The sequence below is a fragment of the Tursiops truncatus genome, chromosome 9, assembly GCF_011762595.2.
Source record: "Tursiops truncatus isolate mTurTru1 chromosome 9, mTurTru1.mat.Y, whole genome shotgun sequence".
Taxonomy (NCBI): domain Eukaryota; kingdom Metazoa; phylum Chordata; class Mammalia; order Artiodactyla; family Delphinidae; genus Tursiops; species Tursiops truncatus.
The window spans coordinates 50,476,074-50,496,743 of NC_047042.1; the positions used below are offsets into that span (position 1 = coordinate 50,476,074).

Genomic DNA, 20,670 nt, shown 5'->3' on the forward strand with positions numbered 1-20,670 from the left:
CCACTAGGGCTCCCTGAAGCTATGGGCAGTTCAGGTATAGAACAGAGGTTTTCAGTCTTTAAAGAACTTCAGAACCCTTTCCGAATTCCATCTCATTCCACAGGGCTCCAGCTGACCTCACCCACCCATGTAATTGCTGTTGAAAGTTGTATATTGTTAAAAAATGAGGTTACATTGGAAAAACCTGTAATGATACTCACATTTAATGAGTTGGTTAGACTGTTGGTATTGAAAAATTTGGTTATGGAAAAAAGGAAATAATGTAAGAAAGAAAGATGGTGACTTACATGGCTAAATATGCACTGTTACTGACTTTTTAAGGAATTGTGGGTGGGCTTGGCATTTCATGGAACATGGAGATCTAGAAATTGCTGATAGAGAAAACATCATTTCGTCTAGAAATCCAACTAGAAAGGACCTGCATCAGCTAGATTCATAGAACAATGAGGCCTTAGAGTTCACCAAGTGCAGAGACCAACCATTCCAAACTATTCATATAAGAGTCACTGAGGTGCTTGTTAAAAATACAGATTCCCATGACCTTCCTCCTGAACATTCTGATTCAGGGAGACTGTAGTGGGACCTGGAAATCTGTCTTTTTAGCAAGAGTCCAAAGAGATTTTGTCATCAGACGGATCCGGAAACATTGCTCTACAGTGCCTAGCAAAATGCACATTACAGAGTAGGTACTCAGTAATGGAATGAATGAATGAAAGAAAGAAACTGCAATGAGCATGCCAAAAGGCAGTCCTAGCCCCTGATGTTGCTGCATCCTCATTCAGTGTGCCAGGGCTCTTGGCCTTGCACAGCTAACTCCCAAATCATCGGAGGAATGACCTTCAGAAGCAGTTGATAAAGTTTACCTTTTTGAATTTCACATGGACTAATACTCCTTCCCCTTTGTCCTTTGTTGGAATGTCATAGTGACACACATGAAAATACTATGTCCTGAAAAAGGAATGAATGCTAAATGTTATAAACAGAAAGATGTTCATTTAAGTCTCCCTTAAGAAGAAATCTTTTTTTGTGTGTTCTGCCAAAATAGGTCCCTCCAGGCACAAACCATCCTCCCTCTTTAAGCTGTCCATAAAGGCACAAAGGAGAAGTGGTGTTGGAAGCAGAATTCCTATCTCTATGTGGACAGTGCCACTAATAATTTCTGTACTACCCACAAGCAACCTAGTTCTTCCTTTTCTAAAATTGTATGTCATGTTAACTTTTCTACTATGGTCCCCAGGGGAATCATTTTGTAAACTCCATGGCAAATAGGGAGGTTCTCCCTCCATACAATTTATAAGACCTTGTTACAATACAAGTCTCAGAACTACAGGAGCAGAGGGCATGGGCTAGAAGTGAGAGAAGGAAGGTGGAAGCTGTGTCTTTATTCCCCTGTAAGGTTCTCTGGCAGAACTTGGGCACATGGTAGGGTATGGGACTGGACTGAAAATACTCAATCATCTCTTTTGTTCAATTTCTATGGCTACCTCTCATCATCATTGGACTTACTTAGGGTCATCTAATTTCCATTGAGAAGAGGATAGACAACACACAGGACAAGAAGAACCCCAGTGAATTTGTTGAAACTTATCATGCTCTGTTTTTGTGACTTACTGAAAGATTTAGTGAGTATTGGGGGGAAAAAAGCAACAAGGCCGAGTTAAGAAAGGTTGCAGGCTGGTCCAGTAGTGGTTCTTAAACTTTGCTGCGTGTTAGAATATGGGCAAGTTAAAAAATTCTAGTATCTAGGCCTTGTCCCATACCAGTTCAGTCAAAGTTTCTGAGGGTGTGACCCAGGCAACACTTAAAAAAAAATTTCCTAGGTAATTCCAATGTGCAGCCCAATTTAAGAACTAGTGATTTCTAGATCGTTCGTATATTCTATCTTTTCTAGTTATATGTTATTCTTATCCCATCTGCCTGGAATGACCCTCATTCCTTCTTCTGGTGAAGGCCTGCTCATCTTTAAAAATTTACCACACACATAGCTTCCACTGACAGAGTTCACTCATTTATTCAGCAAATATTTACTGAAATGCTACTTCCTCCGTGGCGATGGCACTCAGTGACAACACTTAATACATTTGGATTATTTTAAATTTTTATTTTTATTTTCATCCACAGACTTTGAGTTCTTTGAAGCCAGGGATTGCACATTATTCATCTTTGACTTTTGTAACACATTTTCCTTTATTTCCATTTCCCCAGATTCCCAGCTGGGTGATGACTGTCCCACAGACACTCAATATTGCATAATAATGATTTTTTGAAGATGTGGTTACTATACTCAGTGGATTCCAAGTTGCTATAGTTTGACTTAAAATTAAAAGTTTTGTTTTAGTAACGCCCAGATTTGTTTGTAATGCTCTTCTTAGAGATGCCCATAATTTTGTGAGTCTTTTATTTGCAGTAGCATTGAATGATGCTTTCATGGAATGATATGTGATTGCTCCAAGATTCATTTCCCAGACAATACTTGGTATCTTGAACTTCTTTTTTTGTTTGTTTTTTTTACACTCGCCGATTCTCAAGTTCACCTGCCTCTTTTTATTTCACTCATTACCTGACACTTAGGGCCCCCTAGGCTCAGGGCCCACTCTGACTACCTAACCTTCACCTGCCCACATAAATCTTCTGGGCTAGTCAGACTGGTCTCCTCAATGTTTCCCAAGTGTAGGGATTTTTATCCTTCTTGCCTACTATTATTCTGAGTGGTTCTGGTTCTCCAAAGGCTCCCTCCCTCTATGAGTTTTAACTTGACTTCTTCAGCTTTTTCATAAGATCCATACCATGCAATTTAGCATGTCTTTATACAGTCTTACCCATTTTTTATTATCTAATATCATTCCTCACAGATGACCTGTCTCCTCACCTGACCTGTCTCATGTATAGTTTTCATAGGCTTTGTGGCACCTAATACAATAAAGGCTATTCTCTAGGTACTTAATACATGTTTCATTCTTTAGAGATTGAATTGAATCATATCTGCCATCTGGTAAAACAGGAGTGTTTAACACACAATGTAGAAAATTTAGAAAGGTTTTCTGTGCAAAGATTGTCTATAGGACATAATCCAGGAAAAGTGTAACCCCAGCTCTGGGGCCCTGTTATGGGCTGAATTGTGTCCCCCCAAGTTCATATGTTGAAGTCCTAATCCCTCAGTACCTCAGGCTGTGACTGTATTTGGTGTATTTGGAGATGGGACCTTTAAAAAGTGATTAAGTTAAAATGAGGCCATTAGTGTGGGCCCTAATCCAGTCTGACTGGTGTTCTTATAAGAAGAAGAAATTTGGACACACAAAGGGATACCACACACGTAGAAGAAAGATGTGAGGATACAACAAGAAGATGGCCATCTGCAAGCCAAGGAGAGAGGCTGCAGAAGCCAAACCCAATGGTCCTTGATCTTGAACTTCTAGCCTTCAGAACTGTGAAAAAATAAATTTCTGTTGCTTAAGCCACTCAACCTGTGGTATTTTGTTATGGCAGCCTGAGCTGACTAACACAGGTCCTATATGCTACCTGTCTAGAGTGACAAGGAACCTCTCTGGGATGGATTTTCCATTTCCCTCTTCTTCCTGCCTCAGTTGGAAGATTCTAGATTATACCTCCCTGAAACAGAAGATGAAATGGAGAAGCAAAGAGATTCTCCCTTTACACTTCCTGACAAACTTAAGCTTGGTTCTGTGAAGGGCACTCCTGCACAGATGCTTTTCTATCTCCTTTAGTCTTGGACACAAGTCACTTCCCCACTGATGAAGCTGGGTAAAGGTAGGGTCCTCAAGCCTCTGACGTTAGTGTTTTTTTTTTTTTTTTTTTCCCTTCACAACTCTGTTTTCTTGTGCATAAATGTAATGGGTTAATTTGTATCTAAGGGAATTCTTATCTGAAAGAAGTTGTCTTAGTTTGAGTTTTCTCTAAATCAGGTCCTGAGACAAGGATCTGGGGGCAGGTAGTTTATTTTTGAAGTGGTCTCAGGATGCACCAAGAGGGAGTAGGTATATAAGACAGAGACAGGTGGAAAGTCAGTACAGAGTGCTTTCAGGTATGGATACCTGTGGGAACCTGGGACTCAATCCTGCCAGGGATACTATAAGAGACTGTGTAGTCACAGCAAGGGACAAGGAAGCTAAGGCATTCATCCACCATTCTTCTGCTGCTCATGTGTGAAGGGTTGGTTCTAGAGGAATGAACTAGCCACTAATCTGGCTTACCCTGGGAGTGGGCAGATCATGCTCCTACAGGCAGAGGAAGTCCAAGGTCAAAGAGACACAGACACTTGAAGTAGGAACCCATTGCCTCGTGAAAGGAATTGTCCACCAATAATATAGGCAATCATATCTACAGGAATGTGTTAAGGGGATATTGGCAAGGCACCAACTGTCTGTTGCCGAAGACTAGTTTTCAGATGTGAGGAAGCTGGACTTATGTTCTCTAAAGTTATAGCTCACTCTGTTAGGTACTATAAAAACAGATCTTTAGTGCTTTGGGCTTTTTGTGGCTAATTCCTGCTTATCCCCCAAATCCCCATTTTAGAGCCATCTGCCAGAAGTTAATTTATTCTTATAGTTCTACAGCAGCTGTTCTTGGATTGACCTTGATCATTGTCTCTTGGTGGTCTACTGGAGTATACCTGAAAGTGCACTCTGCCCTTCCTGCCCCCCAAATCTCCCAACAAGCCATATAAGAAAGCAGGGGCTTCAGTACCCTCCATCCCCACCCCCACCCCAAGTTCCTTATTTCCTAGTAAGTCATGTGTTTGTGTGGGGAGAGGGGAGGATGTTAGAACGTGGCCATAAGCCTACACAGTGCCTTCTGTATAGGTTCAGCCATGTTCTGGGCTTGTTAAATTACCAGTGGGCAGGGCCTGTCAGAAGACTGAAGATCATCTGGGAGGTAATTATTATAAGGGATGAGGAAGCTAGGGGTGACAGCTGGCTCAAGTAACAAGCCTTAGTCATCAGAGGAGAGAGGCCATTCTGAGAATGGTGTGGTGTCTACGACTCAAATTTGTCTCTGACCTCCCTTTAGATCATGTCTCAGTCCTTCAGAGAGTTGAGGTGAAAGCTATAAATGAGAATGAAAAGAGTTTTGTGCTAAAACTGTTGGACATGGAGGTACAAGCAAGATAACTTAGGGACCCCTCTAAAATAATGTAATGCAATGAAGAGAGAGAGGACTTCTCTTCCAGTTCCAACCATGTCCATGGAGAGTGCTGGAAAAGAGCAGGAGGAACCAGAAGCCACGTGGTATGTGACAAGTTTTGTTCCTTAGCACAGGTGGGATGCCCCCAGGGATTTACCAGTGTTACTTGGACAGAGCTTGATTGATGGTTGTGTCCTGATAAGTTGAGGCGGAAAGCCATGAAATCCGGTTTGGCTGATTAATGCAATCTCATTTATTCCCATAGGCTTATGAGGACTGAGCAAAACCTAGCTGCAGATGAAACATTCTGGTTGATAGGGATAAATTCTTTCATTCCTTTCCACAATCAAGTTTAGGATAGTCCTATACTGCCTGGTCTGTTGTGGATGCTCAAAAAATTTCATTGAATGAATTACCGTTACTCACATTTGGTAAACATCAAGAGTGAGCAGGATTGGAGAACAGATCCATGACAAATTCCTGGGGTGAGGAAGCAGTGGATTCTTTCTTATTTGCTATGTCTTACAGAAATAAGTACTTGTGATAAGAAAACACTTATAGATAATGAAATGATTTTGTCACTGTATAAACTTCAGAGAAATCAAGTTATTGCTGAATAGTGCTTTAACTAATTGCTCTTAGTTTACCATTATTCGCTAGCATTGTGCCTTTGGCCAAGTTATGTAACATCTCTGAGCCTTGGTTATTCTGTAAAATTGAGATAATGTTACCTACCTAGTGATTAGGTATCATTACCTAATGATATTGAGAGTATTGAAGTTAATGTATGTGAAGTGCCTAGTACAGTGCCTGGGACATGGCAAGTATTTGGTGATGATGATGATAATGATGATTATTATCATTATTATCATATCTTAGATAATCTCTGACTATGCTAAATAAGCTCCATCTAGGGAATTGCCTCTACTTTGTTCTTTGGTTTTTAGTTGGTTTTCTAAGAATACATATTTAATGTAAACTTCATAACTTTAAAATAAAGCCTTTGGTGTAGACTCTTATAAAAGTTTCTGGAAGTGTAGATATATCCTCTATGTGCAGTAGTTTTGTCTTGTCTATTTTTCACTCCCTTAAAGCGAATCAACAGATTAGTGAAACCTCATTTCCTCTTGTATCAACTAGGTTGTATTTTCTGCTTTCCAATATCAGCTTTCGCTTATTTGCATCTCTGTCAGCCAAACCAGTACCTAAAACTAGGGTCTATTTTGTACTTCTCTTAGTATCTCCTTTGTAAGCTGCTTGAAGAAGGTTTGCTGGAGCTGTGTGAAAGTGCATATTGTTTAGAAGACAGAACTGTTTTAGTTTGAAGGTAGAGGTGTGTTTTTTCTTCTTGGCAAATTCCTTTTCTTTTGATGAAAGCCAAAACTTGAAGTTAGTGGTGACAGATCAGTGTCCTAATTGCTGTGCTGTTGGAAATAAGGAGAGATGTTTATTGCTAATCAAGTAAATAGCAAACCAAATTTCATCAGTGTAGCAAGATGAGCCTACTCGGTGGGCGGGTCTTATAAAATACGTTTTCTAGTGAGCCTGGGAAAACTTGTGAAGTGGTAATAATAAAAACAGCATATGGTCTTTGCAGGAACTTTGTCATACATAAGCAATGTGCTGTGGGTGTGGTAATGAACATCAGGTGTATTTGGCACATGACTTCTAAACTTGGGGAAGAGGAATTTTGCTTTTTTGCACATACTGGAATGTGCTTTTGCATTTCTGGTATTAAAAAAATAGCTTAAGAACTACATTATTATTTTTTTATTCCTTATTTGGAAGCTATACTGGTGAGCATAAGAAAATACTTAACTTCAGATCTTCAAAGGCCTGCTGTAGAGGTTTGGAAAGCATTTGGTTTGGCTTGAAGCAAGTTTGGCTAGTGAAGTGACAGGCACACAAGAAAGAACAACAGGTGAAAAAATGTGGAGTTTCTTTCATCTTTCAAAGGATTTTCTTGATGAATTGAAACAACCATGAAAATAAGCACTGGCCTTTGTGCCCAGTGGCCTAAAAGTACTTAGAGTGGGCCAAATAAGAATCAGGCAGGGGCCTAATGAAAATCAGGCAACAAGCCTAGGCCTAATTAAATATGTGCTCCCTCCCCCCACTTTTTCTTTCTTCCCTTTGGCTCAATTTTTAACAAAAAATCTGGCTTTGTGGTAGAGAGATATTTCTCTTCCTTGACTCAGATTGAGTTAGTAACGACTAGCAAAGACAAACAGAGGCATGAGTTATTCAGTAGAACCGTGAAAATCTTTGTTGGCTAAGTAGATTTTCTTGCTGGCCTATTTCTTTTGAAAACTGCTTGTAAAAATTAACTAATATATTTGTGGGCTAAAATAAACAATATCTCTTGAAGTGGTTGAATGTGAGTCAGAGATAAAATTTTTCATTTTGTTTGGGAAAGATACTGCATTTGATTGTAAAGATGTTTTAGAACAGCTTTTAGAGATGTTGATTGAGCTTCCGCAGTTTCCCCAGCTTGTTTAAAGGAGTCTTTGGGATCTGTGAGTCATGAATAATTTTCTGATTAAGATCAGAAGACAGCTGTCTCCAGAGAATTCTGCAAAACTTTAAAACATATTTGAACAATGTGAAATTGACATAAGAGTAGAACATTTGCTCCAATGCCCAGTTTATGGCATGGGTACAGAGAGGACCTGGGACTGGATCACAGACTCCCTAGTCCTTAGTCGGGGGAGGGGGGAATTCTTCCTTGCCAGTACCTCCCAAGGAGAAGTTGCTGCTTAGTTTAGCGTTTGAATACAAATAAAAGTTTTATGTAACTCAGGACATAACATACTTAATTTATTATAGCACATTTATAAAGTCCTAGGAGATGCCTGAATTATAATAATTGGTGAGTCTGTTTTGTGTCTTTCTCCAAAGCCTTTGCTTAGGGAGCAACTTTTGAAGTCAATGATGATGCCAGATTTGGAAGAATTCTAGAGGCATGTGTTTGGGGACCAGCGCGGATGAGAATCATATTGGATCTGCAGACGGTAAGACATTACCAGTATGTATGTAAAAGGATGACAAGACAGTCAAATCCTATGACAGATCATTCCTTTTAAAGAGAAATATCAATGCAATACTTAGCCACCGTCAAAGAGTAGTCATAAACAATACCACCAACAAACCGTACAGTTTCAAAAGAAGCCTGGTACCCTGTTTTCCTTTTGAAATGCTTAATGAAAAGCTGCACAAAAAATTTCTGTGGATTTGAGGATTTTGGAATAAGCAAGCAGTAGGAACAGAAGCCCACGTGCTCTGTCTTTACTGGCTTTGTTTTGGTTTCAAGCCTAGCGCAAAATGTTTCTGCCAAGTGAATGTATGTGTGTTCATGGGATGTTTTCTGCTTTGCTTCACTCAGGCCCTGGTTTGTATCAGTCAGACATTGTTTCAGTGTAAGAGAAAACACACCCCTTGAAACAATTAAGGGATCGAAACTTATCATGAGGGCGAATAATAGACTGCAATGTCTGTTTAGAATAGGGTTTTAGAAATTAATTACTGGGATAGGTCGCAGAATGCTTCACTGTTTTCTAACGATTAAAAACGACAGTTGTGATACTTAGATCGTGAGAAATTTGTCAGGGCAATATATTTATCATTTATCACTTTAGAAAGGGGTTGGCAAACTTTTTCTGTAAAGAGCCAGATAATAAATATTTTAGGCTTTGTGTGAAAGCAGCCATAGACAGTAAGTAAATGAACACAGTAAGTTCCTGTGTTCCAATAAAACTTTAGGTATTAAGTATTATATTTCATATGATTTTAACATGTTCTTCTGTTGATTTTTTTCCAACAATTTAAAAATGTAAAAAACATTTTTAGCTCTGGGTTGTATAAAAACAGGCAATGAGCCAAATTTGGCCCAAGGGCTATAGTTTGCTGACTCCTGCTTTAGAAGAAAAGACCCTGTTATTGTTTACACTAAGATGTCTGAGCATTATTTTTAAAAGCTATGCATTTGTTTATCAATTCACAATTATTTTATAATTCTGGTCTAGTGATTATTGTTTTTAAATGCATTGTTAGGGTTGTTTGAGGACTGCAGTATGAGGGTTAGCTGAGTGGCACGAGATTTGACAAATGAAATTCTGACTGTTCTCATTAGGTTCCAATTCCGTTCATCAGTAAAAGGAACTTGTGTCATTGCCTCACTTGTTGCAATGAATAAATCTGTATAATTTTACAAAAGAACAACTGCATGGATTCTTTTGCAGCCTGAAGACTTGAGTGTTAGGCTCCTCTTTATAAAAGTTTCCATGACAATCTGGCCCGAGAGAATGACAGGTTTGCCCTCATGGAGAATTTCTTATTAAGGAAGCTTTTCTTTCACCAGGAAGCTTTATGGGAACTTAATAGGGGGTCAAACAGAAAGGACCAAATAGGAGCCTTTCATAAACCATACCTTATACTCACTCTGGCCTGAAAGAGAGCTTGTTTCCTACTGTGTGTGGTGATGGGGTGATGTTCAGAAGCTGAGAGGTTAGAGAGGACCACCGTGCTACCCTGGGGTCCTTCCTTCCTAGTGGTAACCAGGAGACCCAGACACAAGCATGAGCTATTAATATATGGGCTAAGCCAAGAATTATAGGCCCCTAGCTTTCTCTGTTGAAAGAAAGTATGTGGAGTGGTGAAGTGAGTGGGCTCTAAGCTCAACTCTCTGAGTTTTTTTCCTGGTTCTGCCATTTACTAGCTGTGTGACTTTCACCTCTCTGTGCCTCATTTTCCTCCTCTGAAAAAGGGGCCTGACAATAATAAATAACAACAATGCCAGGGGTTGTTGTGGGGATTAAGTAAGTTAATACTGTTGGCTCTCCTATTTTAGGTTTCCACATCTGCTGAAGTAGGCCAACTGTATGTACTGCACCGTTTTTTACAAGGAACTAGAGAATCCACAGATTTTGGTATCTTTAGGGTCCTGGAACTAATCCCCCCATGGATACAAGGGACAACTCTCTATGTAATGCATTTTGGAACAGCACCTGGCACATGGTAGTGAAAACTAAATGATAGCTGTTGTGATAATTTTCTTTCTTTTGAGACTTGAAAGTAATGCAACATTTGCAAAGTCTTATTTAAAGGGAGATTCCTTTCCTCAGGCATAATCGCTATGACAATATCATTTAATCTCTTGCTTTTTCTTCCTCATCCATTATCACTCCATCGTCCTACTGATCTATATTTTCCAGCCGCCTTAGCCACCCTGTCCTAATACCCATTTTGGATCTTGGCCTTTATTCTCTTCCCACCCACTGCACTTTGTTATAAACTCAGTGATCTCCTGGATCTAAATTGAGGAACACTTGGCTCATTTATAAGAGGGAAACATAGTTCATCAGGTGTAATCTAATATATTGCCTTGTAGCTGTGGCACAGCCCAGTCTGAATTTTGTTGGAAATCTCTGGGTTTTCCAGGCAGGTTTATAGTATGCTGCTTATACCCTGATAGAGCTGAGATGTTGAGAGGATAGAGCCCAAGGGGGAAAACTGGTAGTGTTCTGAAGGTAGGCTTTATGTCTCAACATTTTTTAGTAGGGTGCCCCAGGGGGTTTTGGAGAACGTTCTGTATTCTGAAGACCTTCAGGAAAGGCTTTGCGCTTGACTATACATATTGGGCTTGGGTCCCTTTCCTGCCAACTGCTTTCTGGACTGGAAGAGAAGAAGCTTTAAATGTTTCTGTACACTGTTTTAAATCCAGCTAAGGCTTTGTTATCTTTCCTCTTGGCCCTGTGCTCTGGAGCTGTGCAGGAGTGTGGACAGTTGTTGAGGGAAGCTTTTATTTTTGTTAATTATTATCCTGGATTTGGCTATTCCTATTTTCTTGGAATAAAAGTGAGATATTGTTTGGACTACTCAGTTTACAGAGAGTAGGATTTTTATTTTTATTTTCCTAGAGAGGATGCGTTGTGTAAGTTTTGGACAAAAACAATTCTGAAACATTTTAATATGTTTGCATAAGGAAAGGCCATGTTGTATAAGGTTTACATGAGGTCTATGGCTTTTGCTCTTTTGGATGACTCTAAAAAAGCAGTTCTTAGTCCTATAAGAAACAACGTCTGTGTTAAATTCCTGCTTATCCCTTAAAAACACAATACAGGGGGCTTCCCCGGTGGCACAGTGGTTGAGAGTCCGCCTGCCGATGCAGGGGACACGGGTTCGTGCCCCAGTCCGGGAAGATCCCACATGCCGCGGAGCGGCTGGGCCCGTGAGCCATGGCCGCTGAGCCTGCGCGTCCAGAGCCTGTGCTCCGCAACGGGAGAGGCCACAGCAGTGAGGGGCCTGTGTACCGCAAAAAAAAAAAAGGGAGAAGTTGAAAACCCTTCAAATTCTAGAAGGCAGAGGGAGAAGAGAGAAAGGAAAGAAGGAAGGAAGAGAGAGAGGGAGGGAGGGAAAAGGGCAAGAACTCAGCATTTGTGTATGGGCTCCATGCATGAAAACTTCCATAGGATGGGTAGAAACATCCAGAAAGGTTTTAGGAGAGCCTGGAATTCCCCTCTCTCCTGAGGGGAGAATGAAAGCCCATAAGAAAAGTTGTGAGGTCAGCATGGCCCTCTGTGATGTGGAAACAGTAGAGCAGGATTGTGAGGAAGAGTCTACGTAGATGGTCCTGAGATAGTATTTCTAGTTGCCCAGGGCCTGTACAAGGCATGTACAGGATCCAGAAGTCCTCATGAACCAAAGGGAGAAGGCGCAAACATTTGAGAGAACTGGTAGACTAGAATAGGTCCAAAAGCATTCTACCACCTGTTAGATAGATGAACACCAGAAAGTCAGGTAATACCAACTATTGCTGAGGGAGTTGGGAAACTATCTTTCCCTGTTAGTGGAAGTCTAACTTGATACAGCTATTCTGGGGAGTTTTCTGGCTTAGAGAAATCTGGTCATATACACTAAGATTCCCACTCCTGAGTATATACTCTAGAGCCACTCTGACATGGGACTATAAGGGAACATGTATGAGTATGTTTGTTTGGGAAGACAGAAAGTTGGTGGTAAGTGAGGTATCCATTGCTAGGGGAATGAATTAGTGAATTATAGAATATACATATGTAGTGGAATTCTACATACCACTCAGAATTAATTATCTAGATGTACATAAAGCAACATGGATAGATCTTAAAAACATACGTTGAATGAAAAAAGAAAAAAATTGTTCTATAGCACTGTTAGATGTATATAAATTAAACACCTACAACATAAACAGTATTACCTATTTCTCAAAGATACAAACATACCTAAATACATTTATGTCTTATAAACATTTGTGTGGATGTCTCTAGCAACAAGGGGAATGGAAGAAGTTAAGGGGGAAACAATAAAAATTAATAAAACATGATATAGGCCTTGTGAGGTTAAATGGTATATCATGAGCTAAGAGATATAATTAACTCTGAACATTAGATTAAAAAAAGAGCTCTATAGTTTGCATATCTGAATCACAGTGAATGCATATGGTGATATATTGTGATGATTATATTCAGGAGAGGTGGTCCTGCAAGGAGTGACGAGGAGTGACCAGCCTCTATGGGTAAGCTACACATCCAAATTACATAAACAGAAGATTTCAGGACCAGGACGGAATTTAGTAAATTGCTTGTTATTTAGTTCTCCGATGCCCTGGAAGATGAAGCATTTACCCCCTGAGATTAATTTTTCACTGACTGATCAAACTCAATGTACTATTTATGTTCTCTGTAACAGGAATTTTAAAGTATATAAATTCTTAAGCGAGAGTCTGATATCCAAAAAGACACATTACTTTCATCTGAAGTAATCTGAAGTTCAACTGGGTGAAATACTGCTATAATTTAAGCTCCTTATTTATAAAATATGGATCCAGTTAATCAGATTTATAGTGTGAAGTTGGAGCTCTCTCTGATAACTTAGAGAAGGTGGTCTAATGTTCTTAAAATATTATCCCCTCTGGTCTTCATTATTTACCAGCTCCATGTTGGCTGTCACTACCTTTGTAGATCTCGGTTTCCTCATCTGTAAAATGATTGGACTAGTGCATCACTCCCTAAAAATGCTATGATTTCACAATAACAAAACCAAAAAAGATGATTAAAATCTACTTTCTACTAAATAGAAAGTCCTCCCTGCTGTATTTCCAACAGTCTACCGGGATTGCCTCAGGGTGAAGAGAAGTTGACAAGCACTAACTCCAATGGTAGGTGTGAATGAAATTCTATTTCCACACTGTTATCTTTGGGTCACCCAGTGCGTTTCAGAATCAGGCATTTAAAAAATTCTAGTGAATTATTCTTTGAGTTATTCTTAAGAGTAGAATTGGAGCAATAGATTTATATGCTGGTGCCTCGGTATAATCCCATTATCAGAATCTGTGATTCTGGATGGTGTTAGAAGTAAAATTATTTCTTTAAGTTTCTTTGGGTGCTTCCAGTATAAATATATCCTGGATGGTTTGCAAGATGGTCTTATAACATAATAATAATAATACCTAATGCATTATACTACATGCACAGACACTGTGGTAAGTGATTTCCAACTATTAACTCAATTCATTTTCACAACAACCCTGTGAGTTAGATACTATTATTATCCCCTTTTATGGAGGAGGAAAATGAAACACAGAGAAGTTGCTTAAAATTTTTGGCTAAAAAAAGAGGAGGAGATGGGATTTGAACCCATGCTGTTTAGCTCGAGTACATGCTTTTAACCCCTAGGCTTACTATCTCTCTAATATGGAGTGAAGTTCCAGTTTACATCAACATTTTTATATTATACTAGAGATTTTTCTGGACTGTGTGTTCTGAAAAATGTCCCCGTTACTCCATTGATTGTCAGTTCCTGGAGGAAGATAATCAGGAAAAAAAAAACAACCCATCAGCTTGGCTCTCTTACTCTGATTCTTCCTTCAACCCTGCCTCTTACAACAGTATATCAAATAGTTATTCAGTTCCTCCTGTGTACCAGATTAAGTGCTTGATTTTTATTAACTTGTTGATTCCTCATGATGCATATGAGGCTTGCGTGATTTTTAGCCCGATCTTACTGATGAGCAAGCCGAGGCTTACGAAACTTACACATTTTGCTCGTGGTCATATGTCAAAAGATTATCCACTAGAGCATGCTGTGGCACCATTGCTAAGCCCCTTGTAGGATTGCTTCTTCTTTTTTTTTAAACGACTTTATTGGAGTATAATTGCTTTACAATGCTGTGTTAGTTTCTGATTTATAACAGTGAATAAGCTATATGTATACATATATCCCTATATGCCCTCCCTCTGCGTCTCCCTCCCACCCTCCCTATCCCACCCCTCTAGGTGGTCACAAAGCACCGAGCAGATCTCCCTGTGCTATGTGGCTGCTTCCCACTAGCTATCTGTTTTACATTTGGTAGTGTATATATGTACATGCCACTCTCTCACTTCGTCCCAGCTTACCCTTCTTCCTCCCTGCATTCTCAAGTCCATTCTCTACATCTGCGTCTTTATTCCTGTCCTGTCCCTAGGTTCTTCAGAACCATTTTTTTTTTTTTTTTAGATTCCATATATATGTGTTAGCATACGGTATTTGTTTTTCTCTTTCTGACTTACTTCACTCTGTATGACATACTAGAGGTCCATCCACCTTACTACAAATAACTCAATTTCATTTCTTTCTATGGCTGAGTAATATTCCATTGTATATAGGTGCCACGTCTTCTTTATCCATTAATCTGTCGAGGGACACTTAGGTTGCTTCCATGTCCTGGCTATTGTAAATAGTGCTGCAATGAACATTGTTGTACATGACTCTTTTATTTTTAATTTTTTGTGGTACGCGGGCCTCTCACTGTTGTGGTCTCTCCCGTTGCGGAGCACAGGCTCCAGACGAGCAGGCTCAGTGGCCATGGCTCACGGGCCTAGCCGCTCCACGGCATGTGGGATCTTCCTGGACCGGGGCACAAACCCGTGTCCCCTGTATCAGCAGGTGGACTCTCAACCACTGCGCCACCAGAGAAGCCCCATGACTCTTTTTGAATTAAGGTTTTCTCAGGGTATATGCCCAGTAGTGGGATTGTTGGGTCGTATGGTAGTTCTATTTTTAGTTTTTTAAGGAACCTCCATACTGTTCTCCATAGTGGCTGTATCAATTTACATTCCCACCAACAGTGCAAGAGGGTTCACTTTTCCCCACACCCTCTCCAGCATTTACTGTTTGTAGCTTTTTGATGATGGCCATTCTGACCAGTGTGAGGTGATACCTCATTGTAGTTTTGATTTGCATTTCTCTAATGATTAGTGATGTTGGACATTCTGTCATGTGTTTGGTGGCAATCTGTTTATCTTCTTTGGAGAAATTTCTATTTAGGTCCTCTGCCCATGTTTGGATTGGGTTGTTTGTTTTTTTGATATTGAGCTGCATGAGCTGCTTGTAGATTTTGGAGATTAATCCTTTGTCAGTTGCTTCATTGGCAAATGTTTTCTCCCATTCTGAGGGTTGTCTTTTCATCTTGTTTATGGTTTCCTTTGCTGTGCAGAAGCTTTTAAGTTTCATTAGGTCCCATTTGTTTATTTTTGTTTTTATTTCCATTTCTCCAGGAGGTGGGTCAAAAAGGATCTTGCTGTGATTTAAGTCATAGAGTGTTCTATGTTTTCCTCTAAGAGTTTTATAGTGTCTGGCCTTACATTTAGGTTTTTAATCCATTTTGAGTTTATTTTTATATGCTGTTAGGATGTCTTCTAATTTCATTCTTTTACATGTAGCTGTCCAGTTTTCCCAGCACCACTTATTGAAGAAGTGGTCTTTTCTCCATTGTATATTCTTGCCTCCTTTATCAAAGATAAGGTGACCATATGTGCGTGGGTGTATCTCGGCTTTGTATCCTGTTCCTTTGATCTATATTTCTGTTTTTGTGCCAGTACCATACAGTCTTGATTATTGTAGCTTTGCAGTATAGTCTGAAGTCAGGGAGCCTGATTCCTCCAGCTCCGCTTTTCTTTCTCAAGATTGCTTTGGCTATTCGGTGTCTTTTGTGTTTCCATACAAATTGTGAATTTTTTTGTACTAGTTCTGTGAAAAATGCCATTGGTAGTTTGCTAGGGATTGCATTGAACCTGTAGATTGCTTTGGGTAGTAGAGTCATTTTCACAGTGTTGATTCTTCTAATCCAAGAAAATGGTATATCTCTCCATCTATTTGTATCATCTTTAATTTCTTTCATCGGTGTCTTATAGTTTTCTGCATACAGGTCTTTTTTCTCCTTAGGTAGGTTCATTCCTAGATATTTTATTCTTTTTGTTGCAATGGTAAATAGGAGTGTTTCGTTAATTTCTCTTTCAGATTTTTCATCATTAGTGTATAGAATGCAAGAGATTTCTTTGCATTAATTTTGTATCCTGCTACTCTACCAAATTCATTGATTAGCTCTAGTAGTTTTCTGGTAGCATCTTTAGGATTCTCTATGTATAGTATCATGTCATCAGCTTTACTTTATCAGTAACAGCTTTACTTCTTCTTTTCTGATTTGGATTCCTTTTATTTGTTTTTCTTCTCTCATTGCTGTGGCTAAAACTTCCAGAACTATGTTGAATAATAGTGGTGAGAGTGGGCAACCTTGTCTTGTTCCTGATCTTAGAGGGAATGGTTTCAGTTTTTCACCATTGAGAATGAGGTAGGCTGTGGATTTGTCATATATGGCTTTTATTATGTTGAGGTAGGTTCCCTCTATGCCTACTTTCTGGAGAGTGTTATCATAAATGGGTGATGAATTTTGTGGAAAGCTTTTTCTGCATCTATTTAGATTATCATATGGTTTATATCCTTCAGTTTGTTAATATGGTGTATCACATTGATTAATTTGCATATATTGAAGAATTCTTGCATTCCTGGGATAAACCCCACTTGATGATGCTGTATGATCCTTTTACTGTGCTGCTGGATTCTGTTTGCTAGTATTTTGCTGAGGATTTTTGCATCTGTGTTCATCAGTGATATTGGCCTATAGTTTTCTCTTTTTGTGACGTCTTTGTCTGGTTTTTGTATCAGGGTGATGGTGACCTCGTAGAATGAGTTTGGGAGTGTTCCTCCCTCTGGTATATTTTGTAAGAGTTTGAGAAGGATGTGTTTTAGTTCTTCTCAAAATGTATGATAGAATTCGCCTGTGAAGCCATCTGGTCCTGGGCTTTTGTTTGTTGGAAGATTTTTAATCACAGTTTCAATTTCAGTGCTTGTGATTGGTCTGTTTATATTTTCTATTTCTTCCTGGTTCAGTCTCAGGAGGTTGTGCTTTTCTAAGAATGTGTCCATTTCTTCCAGGTTGTCCATTTTATTGGCATATATTCGCTTGTAGTAATCTCTCATGATCCTTTGTATTTCTGCAGTGTCAGTTACTTCTATTTCATTTCTAATTGTGTTGATTTGACTCTTCTCCCTTTTTTCTTCTTTTTCCAAAATTCAAAAGGCTTATTACTCATCTATTAACTCTATTACTCTTATTTATTCAGTTTTATTGTTTTAAAATATATCAAAATAAAAAGAGAAATTTATACCTATCTTATCTATGTATGGAAGAACAGCTGGTACCCAAGGTGGCACCAACAATCCTAGCAGCTCTTACTTTACATATCCGTAGTAGTCAGCAATTTCCATTTCTTTTTCCCTCTCAATGAAAAATTGCAGTTTCCCCAAAGAGTTGTATTTGGCAGCATTCTCACGTTCTTGTTGAGCCCACCTCTTCATGGCCTCCCACTCTGGCCTCTGCTCTTGTTTGATGGGCTTTGACAGTACTGGCTCAGAAACATTGGGTTCCCTCCATGGAATTCATTGCTTGCTGAAGTCTTGGAATAGAAATGGGGTTTGGAGCTTGGGTGGGGACTGGCGCTTAGTCACAGCAGGAGAAGCAGGCTCCCGCTGGAGAGAAGTGCAAGATGAATTTTTGTAGGGTGCAGGCCTAGGTGCAGCAGACTGAGGGACACTAGGCTGGGTATGGTCAGTCCAACCCGGTTGGGTTGTGTTGGTCACAGTTGGCTGAGCTGGTTTGGCAGGACCTGGCAAAGAGGCAGGAGCTGGCTGGGATGAACTGACTGTAGCGGGTTGAGCTGAGTTAGTACAACCGGGCTGGGCATGGTCAGCCACAGCAGGCCGATGTGAGGCCAGAGACTGTGGCCTCCGAGGAGCAGGTCGAGCTCTCCCTTTTTTTCTTGATGAGTCTGGCTAATGGTTTATCAATTTTGTTTATCTTCTCGAAGAACCAGCTTTTAGTTTTATTGATCTTTGCTATTATTTCCTTCATTTCTTTTTCACTTATTTCTGAGCTGATCTTCATGATTTCTTTCCTTCTGCTAACTTTGGGGTTTTCTTGTTCTTCTATCCCTAAGTCTTTAGGTATAAGGTTAAGTTGTTTATTTGAGATGTGTCTTGTTTCTTGAGGTAGGATTGTATTGCTATAAACTTCCCTCTTAGAACTGCTTTTGCTGCATCCCATAAGTTTTGGGCCGTCGTGTTTTCATTGTCATTTGTTTCTAGGTATTGTTTGATTTCCTCTTTGATCCCTTGGTTATTTAGTAGCATATTGTTTAGCCTCCATGTGTTTGTATTTTTTTACAGTTTTTTTCCTTTACTTGATATCTAGTCGCATAGTGTTGTGATTAGAAAAGATACTTGATACGATTTCAATTTTACCAAGGCTTGATTTGTGACCCAAGATATGATCTATCCTGGAGAATGTTCCATGAGCACTTGAGAAGTTAGTGTATTCTGTGTTTTGGATGGAATGTCCTATAAATATCAATTAAGTCCATCTCGTTTAATGTATCATTTAAATCTTGTGTTTCCTTATTTATTTTCATTTTGGTTGTTCTGTCCATTGGTGAAAGTGGGGTGTTAAAGTCCCCTACTATTATTGTGTTACTGTCGATTTCCCCTTTACGGCTGTTAGCATTTGCCTTATGTATTGAGGTGCTCCTCTGTTGGGTGCATAAATATTTACAATTGTTATATCTTCTTCTTGGATCGATCCCTTGATCATTATGTAGTGTCCTTCTTTGTCTCTTGTAATAGTCTTTATTTTAAAGTCTGTTTTGTCTGATCTGAGAATTGCTACACCAGCTCTCTTTTGATTTCCATTGGCATGGAATATCTCTTTCCATCCCCTCACTTTCAGTCTGTATGTGTCCGTAGGTCTGAAGTGGGTCTCTTGTAGACAGCATATATACGGGTCTTGTTTTTGTATCCATTCAGCCAGTCTGTGTCTTTTAGTTGGAGCATCTAATCCATTACATTTAAGGTAATTATCGATAAGTATGTTCCTATTACTGTTTTCTTAATTGTTTTGGTTTTTTTATTGTAGGTCTTTTCCTTCTCTTATGTTTCCTGCTTAGAGAAGTTCCTTTAGCATTTGTTGTAATGCTGGTTTGGTGGTGCTGAATTCTCTTAACTTTCTTGTCTGTAAAGGTTTTAATTTCTCCATCGAATGTGAATGAGATCCTTGCTAGGTAGAGTAATCTTGGTTGTACGTTTTTCCCTTTCATCACTTTGAATATGTCCTGCCACTCCCTTCTGTCTTGCAGAATTTCTGCTGAAAGATCAGCTGTTAACGTTATGGTGATTCCCTCGTATGTTATTTGTTGTTTTTCCCTTGCTGCTATTAATATTTTTTCTTTGTATTTAATTTTTGATAGTTTGATTAATATGTGTCTTGGCATGTTTCTCCTTGGATTTATCCTGTATGGGACTCTCTGTGCTTCCTGGACTTGATTGACTATTTCCTCTCCCATGTTAGGGAAGTTTTCAACTATAATCTCTTCAAATATTTTCTCAGTCCCTTTCTTTTTCTCTTCTTATGGGACGCCTATAATTTGAATGTTGGTGCATTTAATGTTGTCCCAGTGGTCTCTGAGACTGTCCTCAATTCTTTTCATTCTTTTTTCTTTATCCTGCTGTGTGATAGTTATTTCCACTGTTTTATCTTCCAGGTCACTTATCCGTTCTTCTGTGTCAGTTTTTCTGCTATTGATTCCTTCTAGAGAATTTTTCGTTTCATTTATTGTGTTGTTCATCATTGTTTGTTTGCTCTTCAGTTCTTCCAGGTCCTTGTTAAACGTTTCTTGTATTTTCTCCATTCTATTTCCAAGATTTTAGATCATCTTTACTATCATTACTGTGAATTCTTTTTCATGTATACTGCCTATTTCCTCTTCATTTGTTTGGTCTGGTGGGTTTTTGTCTTGTGCCTTCACCTGCTGCGTATTTCTCTGTCTTGTCACTTTGCTTAACTGTGTTTGGGGTCTCCTTTTCACAGCTGCATGTTCACAGTTCCCGTTATTTTTGGTGTCTGCCCCCAGTGGGTAAGGTTGGTTCAGTGGGTTGTGTAGGCTTCCTGGTGGAGGGGACTGGTGCCTGTGTTTTGGTGGGTGGATCTTGTCTTTCTGGTGTGCAGGGCTGTGTCCAGTGGTGTGTTTTGGGGTGTCTGTGAACTTCGTATGATTTTAGGCAGCCTCTCTGCTAAGGGGTGGGGTTGTGTTCCTGTCTTGGTAGTTGTGTGACATGGGGCATCCAACA

General features: G+C 39.5%; 1 protein-coding gene across 2 annotated transcripts in view; it reads left to right on the forward strand.

The window, feature by feature from the left end:
* Positions 1-20,670, forward strand: part of MTERF1 (mitochondrial transcription termination factor 1) — a 603,361-nt gene that overhangs the window by 117,706 nt on the left and 464,985 nt on the right. For both annotated transcript variants that reach the window (XR_012333983.1, XR_012333984.1), the window contains exons 4-6: positions 8,041-8,153; positions 12,645-12,691; positions 13,253-13,333. The gene's annotated coding sequence lies outside the window, so the exon portion shown is untranslated. The remainder of the gene's footprint in view (positions 1-8,040; positions 8,154-12,644; positions 12,692-13,252; positions 13,334-20,670) is intronic.